Consider the following 25,064-nt stretch of genomic DNA (forward strand, 5'->3'; position numbering starts at 1 on the left):
TCCTATATGACATAGTGCATGTGTTATAAAAACAGAACATTTTATAATATGATTTGTAGCAATTATCAAATATATGGCTCTAAATTATTATTGAAATGAAGTCATATTACATTTTTAAAATGACATCTTTATAAGGACATGAGTTGTATTTACTTTTACTTAAATTAAAACGCCTGACCAATTCCTTTCTTTATCACTCATGATAAATTAATTAAAACTCCTATGAAGATTAAAACCATCACATTTAGGTGATATTATTTCCATTTTAATTACTTTTTTGAATAACTCCAAAGAATTACAATAATTCTTATCAAAATAAAAATTCAGTAGGTACTCTTTCAAACCATAACAATTAATGAAAAGCTGAGCTCAGAAATTAATTCATCACCTGCTCTGTTTGACAATAATGCTTTTAATTCTGTCCTAAATTTTATGCTGATGCACATTTATGAAATAAGAGACAATTTCACACACACACATACACACACACACACATACTGACATATTCAAAAATTAGAAAAAGTAAGACAAGATTTGTAAACCAACGCATTAATCGCCACATAGAAATCAAAGTCATACTCACTACAATTATGGTTGAATCCCCTGTGTGTTTATCCCTTCTTATATCTTCTATTTGAAAAAAAAAATCTGCTGCAGAAAGATTGGGCAGTCCAGCCGAATGGACAGCAAACTTTCTAAAACAGTTCTTCAGGTGCTGGTAGAGTCTGTAGCACAATAAATGAAAACTACAAGACTACTTTTTTCTTTTTCATTTTAGGTGTTGGAAGCCATGGAGCCCCGCGCGGTATCTCAGGAGACCCAGTCCTAGTGAGAAAGAGAGTTGTCCGATTACTGCTTCAGGCAGTGACTTGTGAGTGTCTGAGGAAGAGGGAAAAAAAGAGAGAGAGTGAGAGAGAGAGAGAGAGAGAGCAAGGGAGGGAGGGAGGGAGGGAGGGAGGGAGGGAAAGGCAGTGAATGAGGGAGGGAGAGGGAGGCTGCTGCCGTTTGAAAAAGCAGAAAAGTTGCTTGGTGCTCTCTCACAGGAAGACTTTGGGTCTGGAGGAGGCACGGGGGAGTTGTGCCTCACACTAGCTCCCCATATGTCATTCACTCACAGCTTTAAGCAATAGAGTCCTCTCCAGATTGTATCAGTGGAGACTAAGACAATGAAATAGCAGATCTCTCCACCGGCCTGCCTGTCCACTGGAACACCAGGCTCTGCTCACACACCCCGAGGGCCCACACTTCTCTTCTCCCCCTCGTTCTCCCTTGTTTTTGTTATGTTCCTTTTTTCGCCACAAACCGCGTTTTTTGCTCTCTCTTCTGTGTCTTAGGTCATTGCTGGATTTCTCTCTGTCATAGAGGGACTTCTGAGGGTAAACAAGGGTTTAGCTCATTAGCTTAGGTGATGGGGAGCTGGAGGTTTAACAGCGGCCGAGCGGCTCAGCTCTCTCTGTCTCAACAGCAGTCTAGTGGAAGTCTTCCGTCAACACATACACACCGCGTCTGTGTGCAAGGTAATGACTGCCTTCTGTCTGCTCCAGGTTATTATTTCAACTGTGCGAAGCTGCTACACAAGGCCATGCTGCTACTGATGAGCTTAAACTGGTGACTTATTCAAGCTGGTGATGAGGCTTGTACAGCTTTTACATCAATCTGTCATACCTTTTTTTTTTAAAAGAATATCAATTCTGTGTAATGAATGGTTGAAAGGTCAATGGACCATTTCTAATTTGTTTAATTTCCTCAGGATAAAAACTGTGCGTGAAATACCAATGGCAATACTGAAAAATGATTACCAAGAAAGAGGAAATCATACGTTTGCTATGGTAAAGAAGTGGTGAAAGAAGAAGAACACACACGGCTAGAAGAATAGTATACTGTGTTAGTTGTTGGCCTGTGTATGCAGTGCTTGTATGTCTCTGTTACCAGCTGGTCAGTGGGTGATTATAAGAAATAAAAAATGATTGTGTGTTGCACTAACAGAGCACATTCAAATAATTTTGTTGTATGGCATGAGGTCAACCAACTACTGAACTACTACATTTCTCAATCTCTAATAGCTGCAGAGTTCACAACCCGTACTGAAAGCAGGTCAACACAAACCCAACCTCTGCAGCAGCAGTCAACAAGGAGCTGACAGAAATAGAATCGAGCTGCACTGCTCCTGATTTAAATACACTGCAGTAATGATGTGGACTGCTGGAAATGCAAGTGCTACCTCCGTTTCCAAATCAACTGCCCACAGGTAAATCCATAGGATCATGTTTCAATATCTGTGCATGAAATATATTGCACATTGAACAGATTCTTTATAACTCAAGTGACTAATAGATGCTTGGGGAATCTCAAGTAACTATTTCTAATAGCGGAGGGGTACACATGCCAATTGAGTTACTGCATTTACTCTGTCGCTCTCTATTTCAATAAGCAGCTGTATAAAATTAGCTTGAGATGTCATTTTGCAAGTGAGTTATTTTCAAATTGCACAGTATAATTATCCAGAGTTGTTTATGTCTCAACGACAAAACTCAGATTTTCCTCGCACTCCTCAGCTGCATGCAGTGCTGTATGGTATGTTTTGAATCAAGGCTCCAATCAACCCAGTAGTTTTACTGGGGATGTTTCGTGATTGCTATTTTCATGTTCCACAGGATTGAATGCAATGCTGTTAAATGCAAACGATCTCATGAAAAGTAGGTTTAACTGAAAATGTATATTTACAAGAAGCTGAGTTGCTGAGTTTTAGAATTATGCATTCGCACAAATTGCTGAACGCTTTTCGTTTAACATTTGATAAGAAATATTCATATGTACAAAACACTACAGTTTAAGAGGACATATTCAGTTAAAGAAAACCTAATTTGATGCGCACATTAGAACAATAAAATAGTCTATTCTGCAACTATAAAAACCTAAAAACCTAATAGAACAATCTACATCTGCCAAATGGAAGCTTAACAAAAGATGCACTGATACTGTTCAACTGACATCAGTGCTAAAACGCCACTTGCCAAAAACTATATCAAGTAAGAAATTTGAGAGGTTTGCTAAGATTAAATGTGAAGCCGTTCTTTATTAAGGATTATCTTGATGGGACTCAATGGTCTTCATGTGGGGTTGCAGGGATGCCTGCCTGCAATTTAGAGTGAAGAGAGATCTCCACTGTCCTCCACTGCCAACAGGTTATCCACTCAACTTCTCACACACATGAAAATAGACTCACTTCCAAATGGCTGATTTGGTTTTTGAGATAAGGAATGGAGAGTTAATGTACATCAAACTGGAACCCTAGTACTTGGAAAGTTTTAGATCCTAAACTGTGGTGAGTTTTTCCTCCTGTTGTTCCACAAAGAAGAACATGTTGGTGTTTAAGAGTTTACTTATCTTGACAAAGATTACATAAACAGTGTGAGAGCAGCATAACCGGTGTGACAAGGGATCAAATGGTACAGATGAAACGAAATGCTAACACCCTGGTGACACAGTTGCAATATTTTCATATGCATATGCTGCAAATTTGTTTGGGTAGAGCTACTACAGTGTTTATACAATGTCACACATTGGGGAGGATCAAGTTCCTTTTTTGACATACATCTCCACAGAGCATTACACTCAAGTCCGTCCCCCAAGACGGGAAATCTAAACTTGGGATAACTTGGGATAAAATAACAGTTTTTTATATATTTATACAGGCATTACCAGGTGAAGTGTTCACCTATTGACTAAGGAGAAAATACAAACCTCCCAACCCCTAGGCTTGCCCCTGACACAAGTGGGACATTAAAGTTGCTGGATGGCAATTTGTCAAAGAGCTCTGTAAGTGCAGGTACTGGATATTCCTGAGTTATTTAATGTGCATAGTTTCCTGTTGAAAATAACTGAGCTGCACAGAGTGACATATCCTTGGTAAAGCAAAGCAGCACTGATGACCAAGGGAAATTCAAGATCATTTTCAATACTATTCCATTCCTCCTCCATTCCAACTGCTTGTATTTTCATGTGAAGTCTGTAATACTAACTTAAGACAGCTAAACCAATCAAAGCAAAAACAAAAAGCAACCCACATTTTGAGGCCCCAAAACAAGTTATCTTGAGTTTAAGATGTCTTTCTGCATGTAGGATTCAAACATATACAATATAACATTAACCCATCTATCTACCAGGCTTTCATTAAATTCTAAAGAAAATCTTTGATGATAAGTTGTCACCACAAAAAAGATTTTGACAGTGCAGACAGATAATTTTGAAGTCTCTTAAGGTAAATTAGTAGCAAGTCAAGTGCTTTCAAGTGGTGAATGAAAGTTCCGAGTGAAGCCAGAATTCCTTATAAACATAAACATCAGGTTGGCCTGCCTCGCCGAGGAGCAGTGATAAAAGTAAACACTGTGCATACCTCAACATGAAAATACATGGGAGCTTTCCTCTACGGCAAGAGAGGAACAAAGGAAATGGTTAACCTCAGTGGACGTCACAAACTTAAATTAACAGAGTGACCTTATTGTTGCAGCCATCTTGGTTCCAAACAAAACAAAGAGAACATGTTTTGAATTAAGTTAAATACTCATTTGTATGATGAATGAAAGAAGTAGAAAAAAGTCCCAGGGTTTCCAAGTGTCTATATTTTGTATTTGTTGTGCTAAAAATAACAGTGCATGCTAAATAGTATTTAGCTAAAGAACACTAACCTGACACATTTATCCATATACTATGAGAGACAAGTTATACTTTATGACCAGTGAGGCACACCTGGGGAAAGTCTATGAGGACCCCGAAAATCCTCAGACAGACACTTTATTGCTCTCCAATGGCCCCAAAAAAGCCAAACAAGCACACTTTAGAGACCTATTACTCAGAATGAGACATCGCTACAGCTGGAAGTATCACCACGGGCATTACACTTAGAATATATAGCCCGTTAAAAGATAAAGCAAGTGAGAAGAGTAAATGCAGCTTAATAAGGCACATGAATGAGGTTTGTTTCATATATATACAGAGATTCATGTCATCCTTAGAATCTGAATTTCTTCATTAATATGTGATTCAACTTTCACCATAAAGTAAGGCTTAATATGCATTTGCATGAAGCATCATTTAAAAACAAATGTTTTTAGCTTAACTAAGATATCAACACTTTATGCAATTCCCTTTTTACACCGTAGTCCGCATCGCTTGTGAAGCTGTCACTGATCTTTGCTTACAATTTATAAACTGGAAAAACACAGGGACAGTTCTGATACAGATACGTTTTCTCCCAAACATTCCAACAAAATCATTTTTTGAATAAATTTGAGGAGAATAAATAGTGCATGCAGTTGCAAAATATGCTCAATTTTACATCTCATGTCAAATGGTTTTTAGAGGCAGTTTAATGTCATCTAAAATTTCCTTTAGTTCAGTGATTGTTCTGGCTACCAACTGCTTGGCTTATGTAATTCTCAATAGATGAAAACTGTGTGGCAAAAACTGAGCTTGCGTGATTTTGTAATGTTTTAAATAAAAACAGACCAAATTTGAGCCGTATTGTTATCGGCATCACAATATTAAACAACATACTGTTTAATTTATACCAGAGATTATTATCAATATGACAGCATTTTTAACACCATATGGACTTAATAATCCTAATTTGGCTTGTCTTTGTGATATGAACATATCCACAAGGCAAATGTATTAATATACTCATATTTAGATTTGCTTCATTTAAATCGCAGGCAAATGTTCAGTTTCTCTCTGGTCATTGTTGTTCTATTGAGCTGCCTTTGCCGGTCCTCAGTATTGTGTCATCTAGTTGAAAGTTGTATGGCCCTTTGCCTCCACCAGTTTTCAACAAAACGACAAAGCTTCCATTCTGTATCTCTCAGCTACTCTCCTCACACCAGTGGATAAATGATCTCATATGAATTTCCCGTAAATGCACTGTACTCAGTGTTGGATAAAGCTTCACCTCACTGGTGCAGGTTTGTAGGACAAAAAAGCAGAAAAAATACTTTTTTTTCTATACACTTGAGTTCAACTTCTCACATTTAAACCTGATAGAACAGTTCTTTCTTCTTAAAACTGTTCTACAACAAGCCTTCTCGTGCTTCTCTGCCCAGATTCCATAGCTTAGCAGCATATTTTGATTGTGAATACAACTACTAAGGAATCTGATGAAAACTATAATCTGGCAAGATGAGCAAATATCAGTGATTGTAAGTAAGTGGAGGAGGGGCAGTGAGTCAGCTGTGTCATTAAACCTGAAGGCCAGGATTACTGGTGCTAGTTCTTAAGTCACAGAGCCTCAACCAGCAATGCCACTAAATCTAAATCAGCTGCACCCTAAAATACCAATATGTTTGGTAATAAATTGTCAGCACCCCTCTAATGGCAGCATTTGTCAGGGCTGCCCCAACTGTCTGGGACTGGCTTCTGACTTGTGCAACCCGGGCGGCCAGAAATGTGGCACTCCCCGTCTCCTCCACAGCTGCCTGCCCAGTTGGGCCCAGGTCAGCAGAGTGCCGGGGCCGGCCGCTGATCAGCAGGCTTGCAGTGGAAGGGGGGGGGTTGTTGGCCATCACTGGGAACTTATGTTCACCACACCACCAACTCCCAATGGGTTAGAGTACAAAATGCAGAGGTTATAGACATAAGTTGCTTGCAACCCCCTTCCCCTAAGGCTTACTCCCTGTTCCTGTACCCCCCTTCCACCAACCCCTGAGTCACTCGCCAAACCCCCACTAGTCCAGCCACTGTGACATTTGTGAAGCCAGGAGTCCACATAACAAAAACACATTAGGCAAATGTCTGGGGTCAAACGTCTGTTTGAATTGGCCAGATGAAAGCCACTTAGATTGGGTCTGTGCCATTCTGCTTAGTGACTAAATACAGTTACAAAAGAGGGAGTGCTGTATGAGCCAGTGGTTTGTCTCACTGACAGAATATGCTTCCACATTCAAGTTATGGTGCTGTGTGTGCCAAGGGACGGTACAAGAGCACAGACAAGGCTATTTAAGCCAGGGGTATTAACAATCAGCTAGCTATCCCACATAAATAAAACAGAAATACTACACACCGGAAAATAACTTATATTTAACCTACATCCACATTTGTTCTCTAAGAAGCAAGTGCAAGCAAACACAACGGGGGTATTTGCAGTGATGAATGTGCATTGCCATTGGACACCAGTTTTCAGTAATTTTTAACTCCTGGGCAGACTTAACAGCTGGGCTTATCTGTCTTCCTTGCCTCCTTCTGCGTGTGCACTTAAAAAAGCAGAAGCTTGGATTATCTAGGCACCAAATGTCACTCATTTTATAGGACAGCGGGAAACGTGCTGAGCTGCACAATTTTTTACAGCCTTGAGGACAGTGTGAACTATCAGCAGCTTGCCCAACTAGTAGCTTCCCCCAGTCATGCTGGTGTCAGAGGGACATGAAGCATGACATGAAGTTCTAAAATAGCTAATGAGATAATCGCAGTTTAGGACTATGAGAGAAGAGTGCTGATGTATATGCTAATACCTTACTGCAAAGTACCTCTTGGTGACTTCTGTACATGTGTCTGGTACTTGTCACTGGAGTCATTACGAGTGAGGGAGACAGCCTTTCATTTATTGTTTTTACTAGAGCACTACTGCTGCACTATCAATATCCATTGAACAGGAAGAGCTGTCTTAGTTACTTTACATATGATAAAACAAAGATCGCATTATCCAAGTGAGGAGACTACTAATGGGAGGAAATAACAAATACAACAGTAATTCATTGAATGTAAACACCAATTCACTCTATCCAATTCTGTCTAATTGTAATGCTAGTCCACCTCCCTGAAATCTCAGGCTTTGCAGCCTCCTAATGCAGTTCATTTGGACAAACATATCATTGTGGAAGACATCAATAGAACCGACTGAACTAAATGATATGCCAACTTTCCATGTTTGTTTCCCCTCGATGTGTTCGGAACAGCAGTGGCCCCGCTAAAAGGTGACTTCCTCTATGAGGAAATGGAATTTGCAATGCACTCCTTACAGCACACTCTCCCTTTGTACTTGTGCAAAAATATGTTCTATCTCATCTAGCTAGAACTGCTTACAAGTGATTTGAGGAAAAACACTCTCATATTTTAGTTTTCTATGGCAGTAAACTGCATGTCGGGGTACAGTATTTCTCTGTTAACATAATTTAACAGGCTAATGCATGATACCCTAGAATAATTTAACTTAAATGTGCCTTTTTTACTGCACCAAAAAAGAGACGCTGAACAACAAGAGACAAACTCAAAAATTGAGTGCAACAATAATCCTGTTGTCTGCCTTGCTCTTGAGAGTGCTCTTTCTATTAATAGTCCTCTGCTATAAGTTTTTCTGGGAAACTTTTCATCTTCTGATACTGTAGAATTATATATGTTGCAAAGCAGCATTAATGAAATTTAACTGTGATCACGAGGTAGACAGCACAGTAAAAGGTGCATTTCAAAGGGGGAAGTAACAAACGGACTGTCTTAGATAAGTAACCACAACAATGGTGTTAAGAGTGAGCATGAAGCTGAAAATGTATTGACAGGTCAGATTTATGTGCTTTAAAAAGCTTTAAAGGCAGAAATGATTGATTGTTAGTTAGGTTAATGTATCTGCTCCATAAACTAAATGGATTCTCATTGATATCTCACCTCTTTTAAGGGTCCATCTCATTCCATCTATTGCATAGCCTCTTTAAATCTTCTCTGTGGACTCAAAACTTTCTTACTGTATCCATGTTTGGTTATAAAACAAGCAGCTCATATTTTATTTGCCAACGGCTACAGGTCCTGACCTGAAATTTGATTTTTTTTTTTTTTTGGGGGGTGGACAATATGAAACAATTGCAGCAACATGTATATTAAGTCAACAACTATGGAACAGACAAGATAGAGGTATTAATATTAAAATGTATTATATGTGTAGTGTATAAAGACAGTAAGCTAAAAGTTAGAGATTTAGAGTTAAGTTTCCAACCACTGCCAATTGCCCTAAGGGATATCTCTTCATGACACCTTTGATAATTAATACACCTTTTCCACCCTGTGAATCAGAGGTAAATTATCACTTTAATGTAGAAGATTCCCCTGATTAACCTTTTGATAAAGACACACACAGTGAAGAGAGACGTGTTGAACTGCCAAGGACCTCTGATGATGAACATATGATTCATCAATACCAGCAGCTCTGCGCGTCTTTCCTGAAAACACAAACGAAACCACAACAAAGAAATTCCAGTCATCCAGGGTATTGCCTCTGACTCCAAAATAAACATTACGTTTTGTTACAAGGATCCGCTTCTGCATTAAGGGGGGAAAAGAAAGTGGGAAAACAAGGGAGAGAGTGTGAAGCCCTCTTCCTCTTGTCTTTGTGACTCAATTGCTGAAGCCCCAGGTGTTTTTGGTTCTCAAAACATGCAGTCAGTTCTCTAGTTGACTTTTAGTCTACCAAAAGCAAAAGAGAACTTCTTTCTTCTAAATCAATGAATCAAATTGTTAGTAATGTTTTCTGTGCCTACTAGTACCAGCTACAGTAGATAGACCTATAAATAGCTCAGCAGCCTGCCATGGAAACAACCAACCGCCTAGCCTCGGATCAGTTACAGGAGTAGCAACTTTTTATAGGTCACAAAAACTTCCAGTTGCCTAGGAAACAATGTGGAAGAATAGTGCACAGAACAGGTAATACTGGTCAGGGCAATTAGAGGGCCCATTTTGTTGAATGGGAGTTATCAGAGAGCTAGCTTGGAGTAATTGAGGGGTTTGCTCATTCACTGGCCACAGACTGTTCTGCTAAAACTGCACCTGGGCCAAGGCACCTTGAACAACTTAACAATGGAAAGAGACGGCTGTTTGTTTTCTGTAAGCCAGGGGAAGTATCTGGTGGAAATTTGTCAAAGGATGAGACTGGTGGTTTCACAAAAAGCTGTACTTGAATATTGATTTCCATTTTAGACTTGGGTATTCTATAGCTGTTCATTCTATTGCCAAGTTAAAGTGGAAAGCAATGGATGTGCTCTGACTACAATTGTGCCCAAAGTACTGAGTTCCAAATGTGTTGGCTTGCTGCATATTTTACAACATCCGTTTATGTTCATCTCTTGCTCTGGGTCTGCTTTCAATCATTTGTGTGCATCAGAAGCTTTTATATTTTGTTTTTTCTGGCAAGCAAGGTGCTTCCAACTGTCTTTATATTGTTTGTGGATGGCTGAGTACAATTCTACCACATCTGGATTAAACTCCTCCTGTACCTGCTGATAAAATCTCTTAGGCAGCCCAGCAGTCACAGCTGTGACTCTCAAAGAAGCCTGCATCAATTGCATGATGACTATGCAATTTACAAAATTACAAGCTAGCTGAAACCCTGCCCCAAAGAAGCCCCAGACTCTGCCTGAATTATTAATCAACTATTGATGAAGGCCTGATAAATGCACTCGGCTCACCATCCCAATGACATTCTTGTCTCCTGCCCTGAGCCACTTCTGCCACTCTGCCTGCTGATTTCCTGTCAGTTAATACAAAAGTCACAAAGATCTGAAAAGTGCTAATTTAAATCACAAAAGAGAGTTGTATTCAACAATGTATCGGCTTACACATCATAATTGTACTACTATCTCTCCTGCCCGGGAACTGAAACAAGCACACTTCCATGCCAACTAATTACAGTTTCACACTGTGTGACAGTCGACAATCTTCCCCTATTCTGTTGGCCAGCCACCAAAATCTTCTAATGTGCACACACAGGGGGAATCAACATGCCAACCTGATGGAGATATACAAACATCAGAGGAGAATTACTGGCATAATTCTGATTACCTCTCTGCCTTTAGGTATTAATATAAAATCCATCAAGTATTAAAAAGAGAACATTATTTTTGAGTAATGGGAAAGATGTGACATGCTCTTTTTTCACAACGTGGATAAATCGTCTGAAAGACATTCAATAATTTATTGTAACACATCAGGGGAACGCATAATACCTCACATATTGTGGGGATGTTTATTTATCAATATAATGTACATTATCAAATGACAGTCAAGCACCTCAACAGCCCTTCTGACTGACCCCTGGGCCTGGTCGTCCATATCTCCACCACCATCACCTCTAGCAGCTGCAGAGCACTTAATAAATTGCACCTTTAACAAAAGGAAAAGGTGATGAATTGAAAAATGTTTAGCCCTTTCATGCATAATTAATGCTGCCTCTCCCTCAAATCGTCTGCCGATAAATAATTAAAATTAATCTCATTATGGAAGTTTTCATTATAGGATAATTTAATTAAATGAAACCCTGAGGACCTCTGAGGGCCTGGAGCCACTAGCGCCCTACTCTTCTAATGGGTAGAGGACAGGAGAGTGCCCTGGTAATGCACAGGAGCCCATACATTATTTAATGGATCCCACTAAGTAAGAACAGATCAATGATAACTTGTCATCCCATCAATGTGTTGAAAGCATTCCAGAGCCCACTACAGGACAAATCCCAAAACTGGAATAGAAAAATATCTGTATGCACATATGGAAAACCCACACACTCACTGTATGTGTGTACATACTGTACACCGAGCAATGTCACTGATGGTCATTTGAGGATGCAACTTTGAATATTCTTTGTTCGTGCATACTGAAATGCAATACCAAAGAGAGGATGCCGGCGCATTTTACTGATGGGAAGGCAGCGGAGGGCTAGAGGTTGGAGGAAGAAGAGAAAAGAGTAAGACTTGACGCCTGTTGCCTACATTACACTTCAGGTCAAATGTGCTTCAGCGCAAATGGTGAAGGGTACGAGGTGTACATCTGATACCAAACAATAAATGATATCAGAGTCAAATGGGAGCCATTAAAGACCTTCTTAGTGAATGAGAGGAGGGGCTGAAGAGGAAGAGGGTATCTGGGTTTGTCTTGTCTCCAGGAGCACTTAAGCACTCTAATTATCACACCGCAGTGAAGATGCACACATCTAGTTCACATTGAGACGGCTTGAGCTACTTTTCGCCACACATGGATCAATTTTCAGCTATTCACACAAACCTCAAATAAATAGCAGCTTTAAGTTTTGATTATAATGATATATAAAAAAAGATAATCATGATAAATACACTCTATCATGCATATCTACTGGGTTAAGAAATGTAACAAACTCTCAAAAATACATTATGTTTATCTCATTCTGGCCCTCTGTTTGCCCTTGTTGCAATAATAATAATTCCTGTCCTCGGATCATGAATGACCTATAGTTCAAAGGTTGACCAATTCTGCATTCTAACCTATATTTAGGGGTGCTGTTCTAAATAATAATACCATTAAGCTTCAGTTAAAGCCATCACCTCTACTTCAGATGCAACACATTGTGTCACTTTTACTAAACTTGTTTGATGCAAAAGAATAATAGATCATGAAAATGGGAGTTTTAATGGTGAATAATTGGAGAAGTATGTGTTTACTCATATATAAATGTCAGGCCAGTGTATCTTATTTACAAAGAAACTGAAATCTCTTTAACTAAAATTATACTGATTAATTTTATTCCTGTTGGAATTTAAGAGATTCTGGTTTATTTGACTTCTTTTCAGCACCATGGAAGCCTTGTGCATGACACAAAGTGTGGCACATTTTGCTTTTTGCATTTTTTTTTCTTTGATTGGTGCTTACTAAGTAATGTTGTAACCCAATGTGGAAAAAAAACAGTTTCCAAAAGGGGGGTCAAATAATTTTGGTCCAGGGCCAAATTTGACTGAAGGGCTGCTATTTGATTATTGTGATTGCAGTTCTTCAAAATCAATGTGTTCACTGTTTTATAAATTAAATGAATGCAATTATTATGCTCAAAGTGTTGTGTAAAGTGTGTGGTAATGAAGAACATATGTGACAGACTTATATTTGAATACAAAATCTCACATTATGCATATGTCGTGTCTGCATTTCAAAGAGGAAATCTTTAACATAAACATTAGCATTTTGTGAAAACAACTGAGTAATTAGTTTAGGGCATAATAAGCTGGGGTAGGCACACAATGAAAGAAAGCATTCTGGCTTTAAAATGAATAAAAATTGATTGTGTCCCAATAAAAAACGAATTGGCGGAGTGTTAACTGGATTCCACATAAACGTCTGTAGCAGTCCCTGGCCGCTTTATTGTGTGCTAATGCAATAGAGAACACTTAGCAATAAATGCTCCTCTCTGATGAGCTCACAGAGGCTTTCCAAGATGGCCTGATGAAATTGTAAAAATTAGATTTGAGCTAGCTGCTAATGACTCCTAAAACAAAGGAAAATCTCTAAATAGAATTAGCCTGCCCTCCTCTTCTCTAAATACATCATATGTAAATTACTGTCATTTGGAGAAATATGCTTGCCTGGAAGGTAAAGCCTTCATTAGAGATCTCAGTAGGTTTGGGACTCGAACAAGAACTCCTCTAGGACATTTAAAAAGTTTGAGTACTGAGAGAAGGTAAAGGTATTGTTCACTCACGTCAGCAGATTAGAGATACTATATGACTTAAATCTGTTTTTGATCATTTTAATCAGACCAGCTGGATTTTGTTCCTGGGCTGACAGCATAGATACCTGCCATGAGAAATGCTGCATATGTAAAATTTCTGATTGTTTTAATCTATATTCATATTTAATTCCAAATCAAATTGTGCTCAACATACATCAGCCAAGTCAATGTATCCTTTCTCTTAAAATAGCATGCTCACTTACAATATCTTCAATGAATCACTTCATAAACGCAGCACCACAGACACCAATATAGCATCTCAGTGAAAGTTATTTAATACACATAATTAAATGTGTGAAAGTCTGATACATTGTGGTGGTCACTTTGACCATAGAGTACATAATTATTTTTTAAGCTTTTAACATGTTATAGCATCAACCCTGTGTGACTACTCCATTAACTGGATGATATCTAAGCTTTGATTAGTGCTGTCCTTTCAATTTAGCTTCCACAGCCAAGAATTAGTATTAGATCTTAAGTGCTGTGAGTACTAAGTTTTTCCTCACATTTCTCAATTTCTCCAATATGTTATTAACTTTTATATAAGGCTAAAATAATTTGGAGGATGCTAAAATAAATCTTTATACTATTCTACAATAATGTTTTATTTAGTATAATTTTAATTTAGTGTTTTTACAAGTTAAGTGACTCCTGCTGTTGTTTTCTGTGTTATGTTGTGCAAGATTATTTACTTAATCATAATTATTAATGCCTATTGCCTAATCTAATCATTATGCTTACTGACTAGTCAGGTGGTCATAATTTGGTGTGACATTATTCATAAAATTTAAAAAAGTCAAACATTAAACTGATAACTATTTGTTTATTGGGTGAGTACATAGTCCATGTTTTGTTTTAGGGTTTTTTTGTTGTTGTTGTTTTTTACAGCTGATAAGGCTGTATTTGTGCAGCACTGGTTGACAAATTAGTTGGCTGGCTCACACCAAATACGTTGTTTAACTGCAATTTTACAATTCATTTCAACATTTCATTCAACATTTTGTGAGTAATCAAAAATATGTAGGCATTATACCTCAAACACAATTAAGTAGACTTGACTGTAATTCAGCCAGTTCCAAAATGAACAATGCAACTTTGTCAACTAAAGGTTTAGAAATGTTTACACAGTCCCTACAACCAATTATTTGCCCTCCTAGAGAAGCCTCCACTTAACCACTCAATGGCCATTCACACTACCCTCTATTGTTTGTATAGGGCAAGTAAAACAGACATATATGACAACTGCAGGAATTACACACCAATTAAACAGGATAAGTTGTGTTTGCAGGAGCTGCTCAACTGTTTCCTAATACAAACAGTATGCCTGCCAGTTGCCTATAGCTTCAGGACACAGCCCTTGTGTGTTCCTACCATGTAGGTAATTCACTTATCTGGGCATTGTTCTCAGTTCATCCCTGTTGAATCACATGGCTTTGCCATTAGATTTTCCCAGCTTTAGGTAAAACCTCCACCAAATATAAGCACAGACCTCACAGGGTTTCCCAAATTAAAGCATCCAAAATGTTTAGTGTTACCAGGGAGTTACATGTGACCCTACATGTCAATGAAATTGTTTAAAGACATGCATTGTTACACCATGCATCACTAGCATACATTACATATTTGCAAGGTAATCACTAATAGGGTGTCAAAAAGGTTTTAAATAAATGTAATTGTAAGTAAAAGCAGAACATCTGTGGATTTATTATACATTGGACAGCTGATGTCCGCATGGCTGCAGTGGAGAGTGCTGTACTGTATGTCTGCATGGTAGTGAAGTTTGAGTGTTTTCTGAGCGTCTGACAGGAGGATCACATATGGAGCAACAGCTACACTGCAGCTGTGGGGTATTTCCACTGTCTATAAGCACCTACCTATTAATGGGCTTAAAGAAACTCATAATACCTACAATCTGTCAAACAGCTGCTGCACTATGTTTCATTCTTAATAACTCTAAGATGCAACCATTTCTTATCAATACAAAGGTGAGCAGATATTCTATATTACATTTCCTGTTTCCTTTTATAACTCACATATAAATTGTGGATGGAGGTCAAGAGGCAGAGGACAAGACTAGAATAAATCCATACAAGTTATACTTTATTCCAACCTAAAACCTTCATTTGGCACTTTCTAAATAAAAAGAAAAATATAAAGAAAATAAATGAATTTATTGTCAAAAATACAGCTATGTCCCTTTATGATATGCACTGTAGGTGACACATCAGATGTATCTAAATAGTTAATCAGCCCTGATGTTCTTGAAGGAGTCAAGCAACGGATTACAGTAATTGAAAGTCCATACTGCGACAGAAATAACTGTTCTCACACAGGGGCTAGACCCACTGGTGCCTTTTGCTGTCTGTTGGCGAGAACTAAATATATTTTCTGCATTCTGAATGGCATTCCATTCGAACACATACATGCCAGTAGTTAACAGTGTATGTGAATAAATAGCTTTCTCAGCCAAGCCTTGAGACACGTCAAAGATGGGTGCATATGTATATGATTTGTTTGTTTGCGGACATATATGCTAGTATGGTATACAGGGAGCTGTAAAGAAGTATGGTAATTTTGTCTTTCCCTTTTTATCAGTTTAAATTAATAACAGGTCAGATAAACTTGCGCTTATACATATTGACAGAGTAATAACTCTTCTAGAGCACCAGAGCCTAATTTCTAAGGATCTAAACAGTGAGCCAGAATTATGTCACTCTGACCACCTGTTCCTCTGAAAAACGTCACTGGCCTTAAGTAGTTCCGGCACGCATCCAAAATGTGAACTTCTGAACCGGAGTGCTTACTTTCTCATCTGTGTAGAAGCAGGAGGCGGCAGTGTGTAGCAACAGCCACTCTAATTTCGTGGTGGTAGAGGAAGGGGTTTACATAAGGGATGTGCTGTTCTGTGCCTGTCACTCAACCTGCTTCTGACTGGCAAACGCAAGATTGAGGCTGATGCTGTTTCATGTCACCTAAAGGCTAATGAGAGATTAAACATCAGTAGCAGAAATGCAAAATATTGTTACAGTAGTCCAGCAATGAGTTCACACTTGCATCTGTAGAAATAACCAGGGCAAAATTTAATTATTGGATGAATGGAAATAGCTATCATAATTAGACTGTTTTCCAAGCATTTTCTTTTTTTGTCTTAGAGTACTTCTATGAATTTAAATTAACAGACAGAGGAATAACACGTGTGATAACTGTCCTCACCAATGCTCATTTACATAATCTATCAAAAATCATCCCAGGCAAGACAGACTTTTTATATTAATAAACGCACGTATATTAGCTTTGACAGGAGGTCACATAAATTATGACTGAGCTCAACAAAACTAATCTCTTCTCTGTCAAGGGAAAAAAGCAAAATGTTCTGCTGCTTACACCATCTGTCTTCAAGACCAAGTTGTATTGCAGGTGTAGCACAATTACACAGTGTATGTCTTTTGGATGTGAGTTTTAAAATAGCTGTGCAAGCATCGCTGGACCACACACAGCTGTTAGTGGTGTGGTGCTGCTTACATCATTGGAGTTTATGCCAATTAGCTTTTCTCCCTATTTGCAGGGCGTTTGTCATGAATGAATGACACACACACAAAAATAGATGGACCTCCCTGCACAGACATGTAGCGTAATAATGGTCTTAATGAAAGAACCCACTTGGTAACCAATGCTTGAAAGGAGTAAGCAATAGCAGTACACTGATGTATTAAACTTCATGACTTATTTGTGATTGGAGAGATTTCATTTTTTTTATACTATACAACTTTTAATTTTGGAATGAGTTTAATTCATCTCACCTAGTATGTTCTATATTTTTGCTCTTGTGTGTTTCTGTTTCTGATTCGACCACAAACAGAATCAAGAAACTAAGTCAAACACCTAGAGCGCCACAGGAAGAAACTGCATTGACTGAACAGAACATGTTCCTGTTAAATGAAACAGGCTTGCTGAGGAAACCAGCCCAGCAGTGGTCCATCATGGGGAGCAGGGCAACCACCGTACTGTGGTGGCCTTGATGAAATCAGCTTACACTAAGGCCATTGTGTTGACAGTGGGGATCAAGGCAGTCAGAGTTATTCCAGGGGTCCTGCCACTCTACAGCCTAGTGCCTGACCCTGTACAAGAGGCTGACAAGCCACAGACACAGATTGCCAGTCTCCACACTGTAAACTACAGCAAAACCTGAAATAATGCTTCAATCTGTGGGGGGATAAGACAGAGGCAGGCTGGCAGGCAAAAGAGGGCACTGTTTTTCTTCACTGTACACACAGCATGATGCATGTATAAACAGATCTTTCTGTGTATTAAATATGTAGAGATATGTAGAGAGCATATTCTAGCACGTGGACTATTATTTCATTGTGGCTAATCATCCATCAATTACTAAGAAAATGCACAAGTTCACATTTTAAGATAAGAGAGAAACCTATTCTCTCTAAAAGGTTAACTATTAGGTCCTTCCAAGGATTATAATACCGCATGAATTTTCTTAACAAGGCTGCTGTGTGTTCTGCTATAGTAAAAAAAGCAGCCAAATAGCCCACTCCCATTTGCTCCATGTGTTGAGGTGTCTATCATGTGCGAAACAAGCTATTTTTCTTCAGCTGTGCCTTTTTGACTCTGATGACATAATGCTAGAGAGAGTTGGTGCTGGGGTAACTTTCCCCACTCTTACTTTTATACACCTATTTAAGAACAGCAGCCTTTCACACCAAGTTCAGCAGGAAGAAGTAGTAAAATGAAATGGGCAAGACCTACAGTATTTCATAATTAATAGGTAGCAGTGAGAGGAGAACAGTCCACGCTGACGTAAAAAGATCAACAACGTATAAAAGTGATCATTCATTCTCCAGAAAATTACGGATTGAAAAACCCGGAGCCATATGTTATTCCTTTCACAAAAACAAAACCATAACAAATTTGAAATATGCGCCAAGCTTTTTATATTCTTTGATTACTTTGCTTTATTTGGAAGTCGTACAGAGCTGCTACTCTGCTTGCCTATACGATCTAATTTGTTACTAAGGTGGTCCCCAGCTCATACCAGGTCACCACCTGCATGCAGTACTGTAAATTACTTGGTGGGCCTAATTGCCCATGTCCGCTGTATTACTATAAACCACTAGTGCTGTGCTAACTCTATTGTCAGGTACTTAATCAAGGCCACCAGATTTATTTCCCTGCACTAACTCCGGGGACAACCACAAGCAGAGGCCTGAGTAATTGGATCTTTTTTTGCATCTAAAATTAACCACCTATTCTTAGTGAGAGCTGGGGTTTGGAAATGATAACAATAATGATATCAACCAATACCATATGAGGCCTTGCCTTTCATACTGGGAGTTGCATAATGCATAATAGACCCAGATGTTGCTCGGAATGACCTTACCTGGGGGGGTATGGTGCCATTATGCCAATCAAACACTGTAACACTTGATCAGTCACAGGCCTAAAGCAGACTGGAGAAACTCAATTATTCAGTCTCTTACCTCACACATACACAGCAGTAGCAACAGGCGTTAAGGTTAGCCCAATCCCTCCTGCGTGGACCTAAAGCTGGAAAATGCAATAGAAAGAAAGAAGTTAATAGCCACAATTATACCGTTATAACATACATTTTGTGAAAGAAAACTTACACATTCACAAAAAAACATTTTACTGCTTTCACTGCAATTTTCACATTTCCTGTATTTCTCACATTTCTAACAACAAATGAGATGAAGAAGCTGATTGAAAAAACAATTTTGTAAAAGGACCACATGTTAGAATTAACTAAAAAAGACTGATATAACAGTGCTATGAATTATTACTTAATAAAATGTTAATACTAGGGTTATTGTTGATAGTTAATGTGCATTATATAATCTGTTTCAAGACTGCAAATGACTGTCTCTATACAACCAAAGCGTAACACACCTTTTACAAGATAGTAGGTTGTTTCTTAACAAAATTTAAAAAACTTTCACAAAATGGATGTGTTGTTTTTTTAAAATATTTAATATGTAATAATTTAATTTTACTATGTTTTCAATTTCAGTTTCTTTCATTAAGTGAATGTATACAGTACTTTGTAATGTAACTCCTTTTTGTCCATGCGGTAGGCGAAGCAGTGCGGAGGGAGAGAAGAGTGAGCACTGAGCATGCAGAGGGGATGTGGTCTGTGTAGGGATGTCAGAAGCATAATGGCCAGCTGAGTCATAGGTTATAAAAAGCTGTCATTAGGGATTTCTGTCCTCAGCAGCTCATCACACAGGACTTGTGAATTATTTATTACACTGGAAACTCAAGTGGCCTGTTACTCAAGACTGCCTGGTTTCCTGTACTTCCCTTTCCTTGGCTTGTTTAATAAAAGCATATCATTTAGTCGTAGTAATTCAAGTCTGAATAGGAATTAATTTCATTAATGTAAGTACTATGGTGATTTTTTTATACTGGATCTAAAGAATTATACGTAATGAGGGCATTTTTACAATGGAAGTGTACAATCAACGTGTTTGTATTATTAGGATGGCCCTTGTATTTACTTTGCCTGCAGTCCAAATGACCACCTAATTAGCACTCAAACCGCATTAATAATGTTGATTTTTTATTGTATGGCTGGATTCTTTAAGATAAGCCATAAAGCCAATAGCAACAACTTGGAAAAACTTATGAAGAGGGAACAACATAGTTAACAATTAATGCCAATTTCAGCCTTTTGGAGTGGATCACTGATATTTCAGATTTTTTCAGCAGCTGAGTATGATATACCTTCACCAACACAGTCCACAAACCAGCAAAGAAGAAAACTACGCATCCCCTAAATCAGTTTCACTTCATTTCCCCCCCTCAGTTTTTGATAGCAAAGTCGATGCAAATCAGCTCAGGCATTTTTCCTCACTTTGTTTTGTTCTCAGTATATGAAAATGGTTAAAAATCCCATGGGTCAGTGAAAATGATCCCTCCACTCCAGTCGCCTGCTCAAAGTCAGCCAAAACATTCCAGACTTCAAAAGGCAGCTTTGCCTACCAGGGCCATTTCAGTGTCCCAACCTCCATGGCCCAGGAGGACTTGGTTATTTGGATAAATTAATTTCTGGAGTCTGCCTGAGTTGCAAAAACAACCTCCTGCCTGACAGCAAATTAGTCTAACTGAAAAACCTAAAAAAATGCATAACGTTAAAGGAAACACACCCCCTCACTCCCCACCCTTTTTTTTAAACATAAAATTGATTTTCTGTTTTGATAATTTACTAGTGTTTATGATTTTATATATTTTTGTAAATATTGATAAGAGAATAAAAAATATTGTGGAATACAATCTGTAAACCTATCTTCTGGCAGGTGAGCAGTTTCAATAGGCAACATCAGCACATAGGCTGTAAAATACACATGCTGTGTACAGTACACAACTGACAGGCTCTATACCATAAAACAGGCTGATGTAAAAGTTTAACAACTGTCAGTGGGATTGAAAAAAATGACATAAAACTGAAATCTCTGTAAGACTCAAACATTTATGAAAGAGAAAAAAATAAACCTGAAAGCACAGACTGTGAAAATGGGGGAGGAAAATGGTTACGGAGGGAAAATTATGCAAACAGATGAAGACAATCCAGAATTAATGGTCCGCAACATTTTCAGGCACTCAAAGAGCTGTCCAAGGACACCATAGGGGAGACTGCATGGCCCCAGTAATTGGAGGAGCATGTAACTTCAAAAGTAAGGAGAACAGACTGGAGAACTTTCTTCTGAAGTCAAGTCTTAAAGAAAATGTGAAGCACATGTACAGTACAGTAGGGAATCTGGTACATGTGTGAATGAAAATTGTCCTATTCATTGCTGCAGACATGATACATTGCAGTATTCCTGCTGAGCTACCACACTTTTAAAAAATTGAATGAATTCTGATCTTGAATCTTTAGGTCACAGCTGTTCCATCTCAATGAGTGAAAATACAAAATGCACCAAAAAGAAACTGGGTCAAACCAAAACAACATATTCTGCAATGTCAATAAAGATGTCCATAAAATAAATCATTCAACGGATGTGAGATCACCCTAAGAAAGAGAAAAAGCTTTAAAATGTAATGGCCATAAGTCACAATAGATATGTCATCTATAGTATTGTGGATTTTGACCATGTTCCCGATCTTTCATAAAATGGATGATATTTCTGCAAGACAATCCCAGGCAAGGAACACAAAACTGTGGCCTTGTCAGATGATGATTTCATCACAGTGAAAAAAGTAGTACAATATTATACAAATGACTGATTGTAGATAATCCTAACTGTCAATTGATCATGCATGGTGCATGTCTGTACACTGAAGGGTAAAACATGATAAACAATGCACAACAGCCTGGACTTTTCAGCTTATGCATTATGAAATGCTATCTGATCTGATCGCCAACACTTTCAGCTTCCTGGTAGCAGGCAAAGAAAACATCATATGTGCACCCTGTTCCATTTTTCTAGTACTGTAATGACAGCAGCGCATGGTTTGTGCAACCATGGACCCACGCATGTGACCTCTAGCCAGAAGTGAGCCAGTATTCAGCAGTAACCGCATCATAACATTTAACCAGGTGCATAAATATGGCAGCTCCTCAAATTGACATTTAGACACTGAAGTACTACTGATATTTGACAACTTGCTCCGGTTAGACAAAGAAAAACATCCAATCAGGGAACCACCATCTTTATACACTCCATCACTGAGATGCGTATTCAATCAGTACAGCTGGACTGGTAGAGGGCCTGCTTCTGCAACCTAGACTGTAATCATAATGGCATAACTTTGACATAACCTACACTTCTGTCTTGATGATGTGCTTTAGCTATATATCATAGAAAGGACTCCAAGTCAGAAGAAAATGAAGACAAACTGTATAATATTTGAATGGGAAAAGCAGAGGGGAACACAATCTTTCCAAGGTCCTTTGGTCTGAGGGAAGAACACCATGTGTGCTTGAGTTAATCCAACATACACGGAGGAGAAAATGTCCATTTTTAACCTGTTATCCATCACTGTCAAATGTGGTGCACAGTAAAAAAGGAAATAATTAGACAGAAAAATGACTGCAGCCTGGGGCAGAATGAATGAGAGTAAAACCTAGGTACAACTGCTGTTAACTTAAGGCAAATGATATTTTGATAAATGCCCCGTATGCAACTTGTACCTGCACTACCCTACCCCCATGTCTGAGAGTGAAAGCATGCTATTCTTACAGTATATGCTTTTGAAGTTACACAGCATGTACACTCAAGTCTACTGTATGATAAGGCTTACTGAGGTATATAACACTTAGTCCATTGTGTTGAAATGGTGTTAATCACTTTTTTGAGACTAATATCAGTTACTGTAAAGTAGCTACTTTACAGTAACTGATACTAGTTTGCACAACAACCAAGTAAACTGCCCTAATGCTTTACCCCACAGGTAACAAATAGCCTAATAAATAAAAATTTGAAATAGGTCTATAAAACATAAATAAACAAAACACACATTTTATTGAAATTACACTAGTTGTTTTTCAGATAAAAGTCACATCTTTCGTTCACCCATCTTTACTTTAAACCTGCACACAGCTGCGGATTCATGGGACTCAAATCAACTGCTGCTGTCCCCGCCCATGTTGGAAATGGCTCAACACCACGCTGTCATCTCAACACACAAGGAAAACAAATAGATATTTATAACATTTGTGATTTGAAGAAGCAAAACAAGTGTCAGGAAAGCAAGCTAACCCCAAACTGAGTCGTCTCGTGGCTGCCTACCTTATGTATCACCGCTGTCACCACATGCAACAAGTCTCCCTGTCCATAACCATGAATTTTACGTCTTCTAACCCGTCAGCGACTGCTTCTCTCCCAGTCCGCTGGTAGATATTTCACAGACTAACGCGACAGTACTTCGGAAAACCCGCATAAAACGCGTAGTGTTGTTAAAAAACGTTTCATGGCAGCAGAGTCGGAGAGTTACAGTGAATTGACATGATATCCAATGCGTCTGTGCGCGCGCTGCCCACTGGTATCAAATGTAGCAGGCACGAGGGAAACTTTACACACACTGTATTACAGTTCACTTCGTTAATTATGTCTGGTTGTTTTTACTTGTGACATACACAGTCTGCTTAAACTCAATTAATAGGCTATGGGTACGTTTAGGTAATTTGTTCTACTGTAATTAGTTCTAATGCAGATTAATTTTTATAATATGCCTTTGTGATTTTTATATTGGTCTACTTCAATAACTTTAAATGTCTTGGAGGGTGCCCAAATATTAAAAAGTGGCGTTTGCTGTAGTAAACCCTATTGTGATGCATTGCCCACAAAGCTCTATTTCCCAGTTATAGATATGAATTAGAGCGCCACCTATAGGTCTCCACATAATTATCAAGATTGTTCCATGGTTTTCAAACGTACGTGGGTGCTTCTTGTTGAGTTGTGGGCAGGAATTTATCAAAATATTAGACGTTTGATGCTTTCATTCAGTGATTCTCAACTTGCACCCCCCACAAGGTGCCCCAAGGGACACAGTCATAAGCCTACTCCAAGTCTACAAAGCACATATAGACTGGATGTGCAAACTCTCATGACCCTTCAAGTATCTCTGCAAGGGTGAAGAGCTGGACCACTGTTCCATGGCCAGGATGGCATTGTGACCTCCAGCAGGCACTGTGACGGTTTGCAGCCAAATGTGAAGCGGTCAGGATGAGCACCTCCAAGTCTGAGGCCATGGTGCTCTGCCGGAGAAAGGTGGACTGCTCCCCTTAGGTTGGGAGTGAGTTGCTGCCCCAAGTGAAGGAGTTCAAGTATTTTGGGATCTTGTTCATGAGTGAAGGTAAGATGGAGTGTGAGGTCGACAGGCGAATTGGTGCCAGGTAAGCAGCAGAAAATGGATGGATGGAGTGTTATTTCTTGTTTTTTTGTCCTTTAATATCTGCTTGTTTTTTTGCAAAATGCTGTATCAGATGTACTCTTTCAGGCCTCTAAGTATTCAAATTAAACAATATGAGATGGGAAAACCACTCTTCAATTGAACTGCTCATAACTTATGCAGCCTTTGACAAGGGGTAGCAAAGAAATATTGCTCCGTATTAAAGGGTCACAAGCAAAAAAAGGTTGGGAACCACAACTTTAATGGTTGCATACTTTTCTATTACTATTACACAACAGTATACAGTATGGAAAGATGTACCTCCAGAATTGTAACAGTTTCAATGTGAATGATGAATGAATGCAACATTTATACTTATGTGAAGAGGCTCCATATAATAAAGCAATTGTCATCCTACTCCTTTGATAATATCAACTTATTGGAAGAGATGATTGGATGGACAGCCCTTAATAGCCTTCAGCAATACATCACAAGACAATTCTGATGATTTGTTGCATCAATTGGCTGTTCACATAATCTCATTTGGGTTTGAAAATGCACTCATCCAAAGGTTCAAGTCCAAGCCTTCATTTCAGCACAGCACAGCACAGCACAGCACAGCAGCCCACACACCTTCAGATAAAGGGATGCAAGCGGATGGAGAGCGCCACATATCCTTGAGAGCATTTTTTTAATTTCTTGG

At 38.6% G+C, this 25,064-nt stretch overlaps 1 protein-coding gene across 15 annotated transcripts in view; it reads right to left on the reverse strand.

The window, feature by feature from the left end:
- Positions 1-23,559, reverse strand: part of eya1 (EYA transcriptional coactivator and phosphatase 1) — a 64,136-nt gene extending 40,577 nt beyond the window's left edge. For 4 of the 15 annotated variants that reach the window (XM_044340268.1, XM_044340264.1, XM_044340262.1 and 1 more), the window contains exons 1-3: positions 23,260-23,556; positions 18,991-19,051; positions 584-879 (exon numbers count right to left, since the gene is read on the reverse strand). The gene's annotated coding sequence lies outside the window, so the exon portion shown is untranslated. Of the gene's footprint in view, positions 1-583; positions 880-18,990; positions 19,058-23,259 lie in introns of all 15 variants that reach the window. The other 11 variants (XM_044340269.1, XM_044340265.1, XM_044340260.1 and 8 more) reach the window with 7 other exon arrangements.
- Between the last annotated feature and the right edge of the window lie 1,505 nt (positions 23,560-25,064).

This window comes from Thunnus albacares, chromosome 21 (genome assembly GCF_914725855.1).
Source record: "Thunnus albacares chromosome 21, fThuAlb1.1, whole genome shotgun sequence".
In the NCBI taxonomy this organism is placed as follows: Eukaryota; Metazoa; Chordata; class Actinopteri; order Scombriformes; family Scombridae; genus Thunnus; species Thunnus albacares.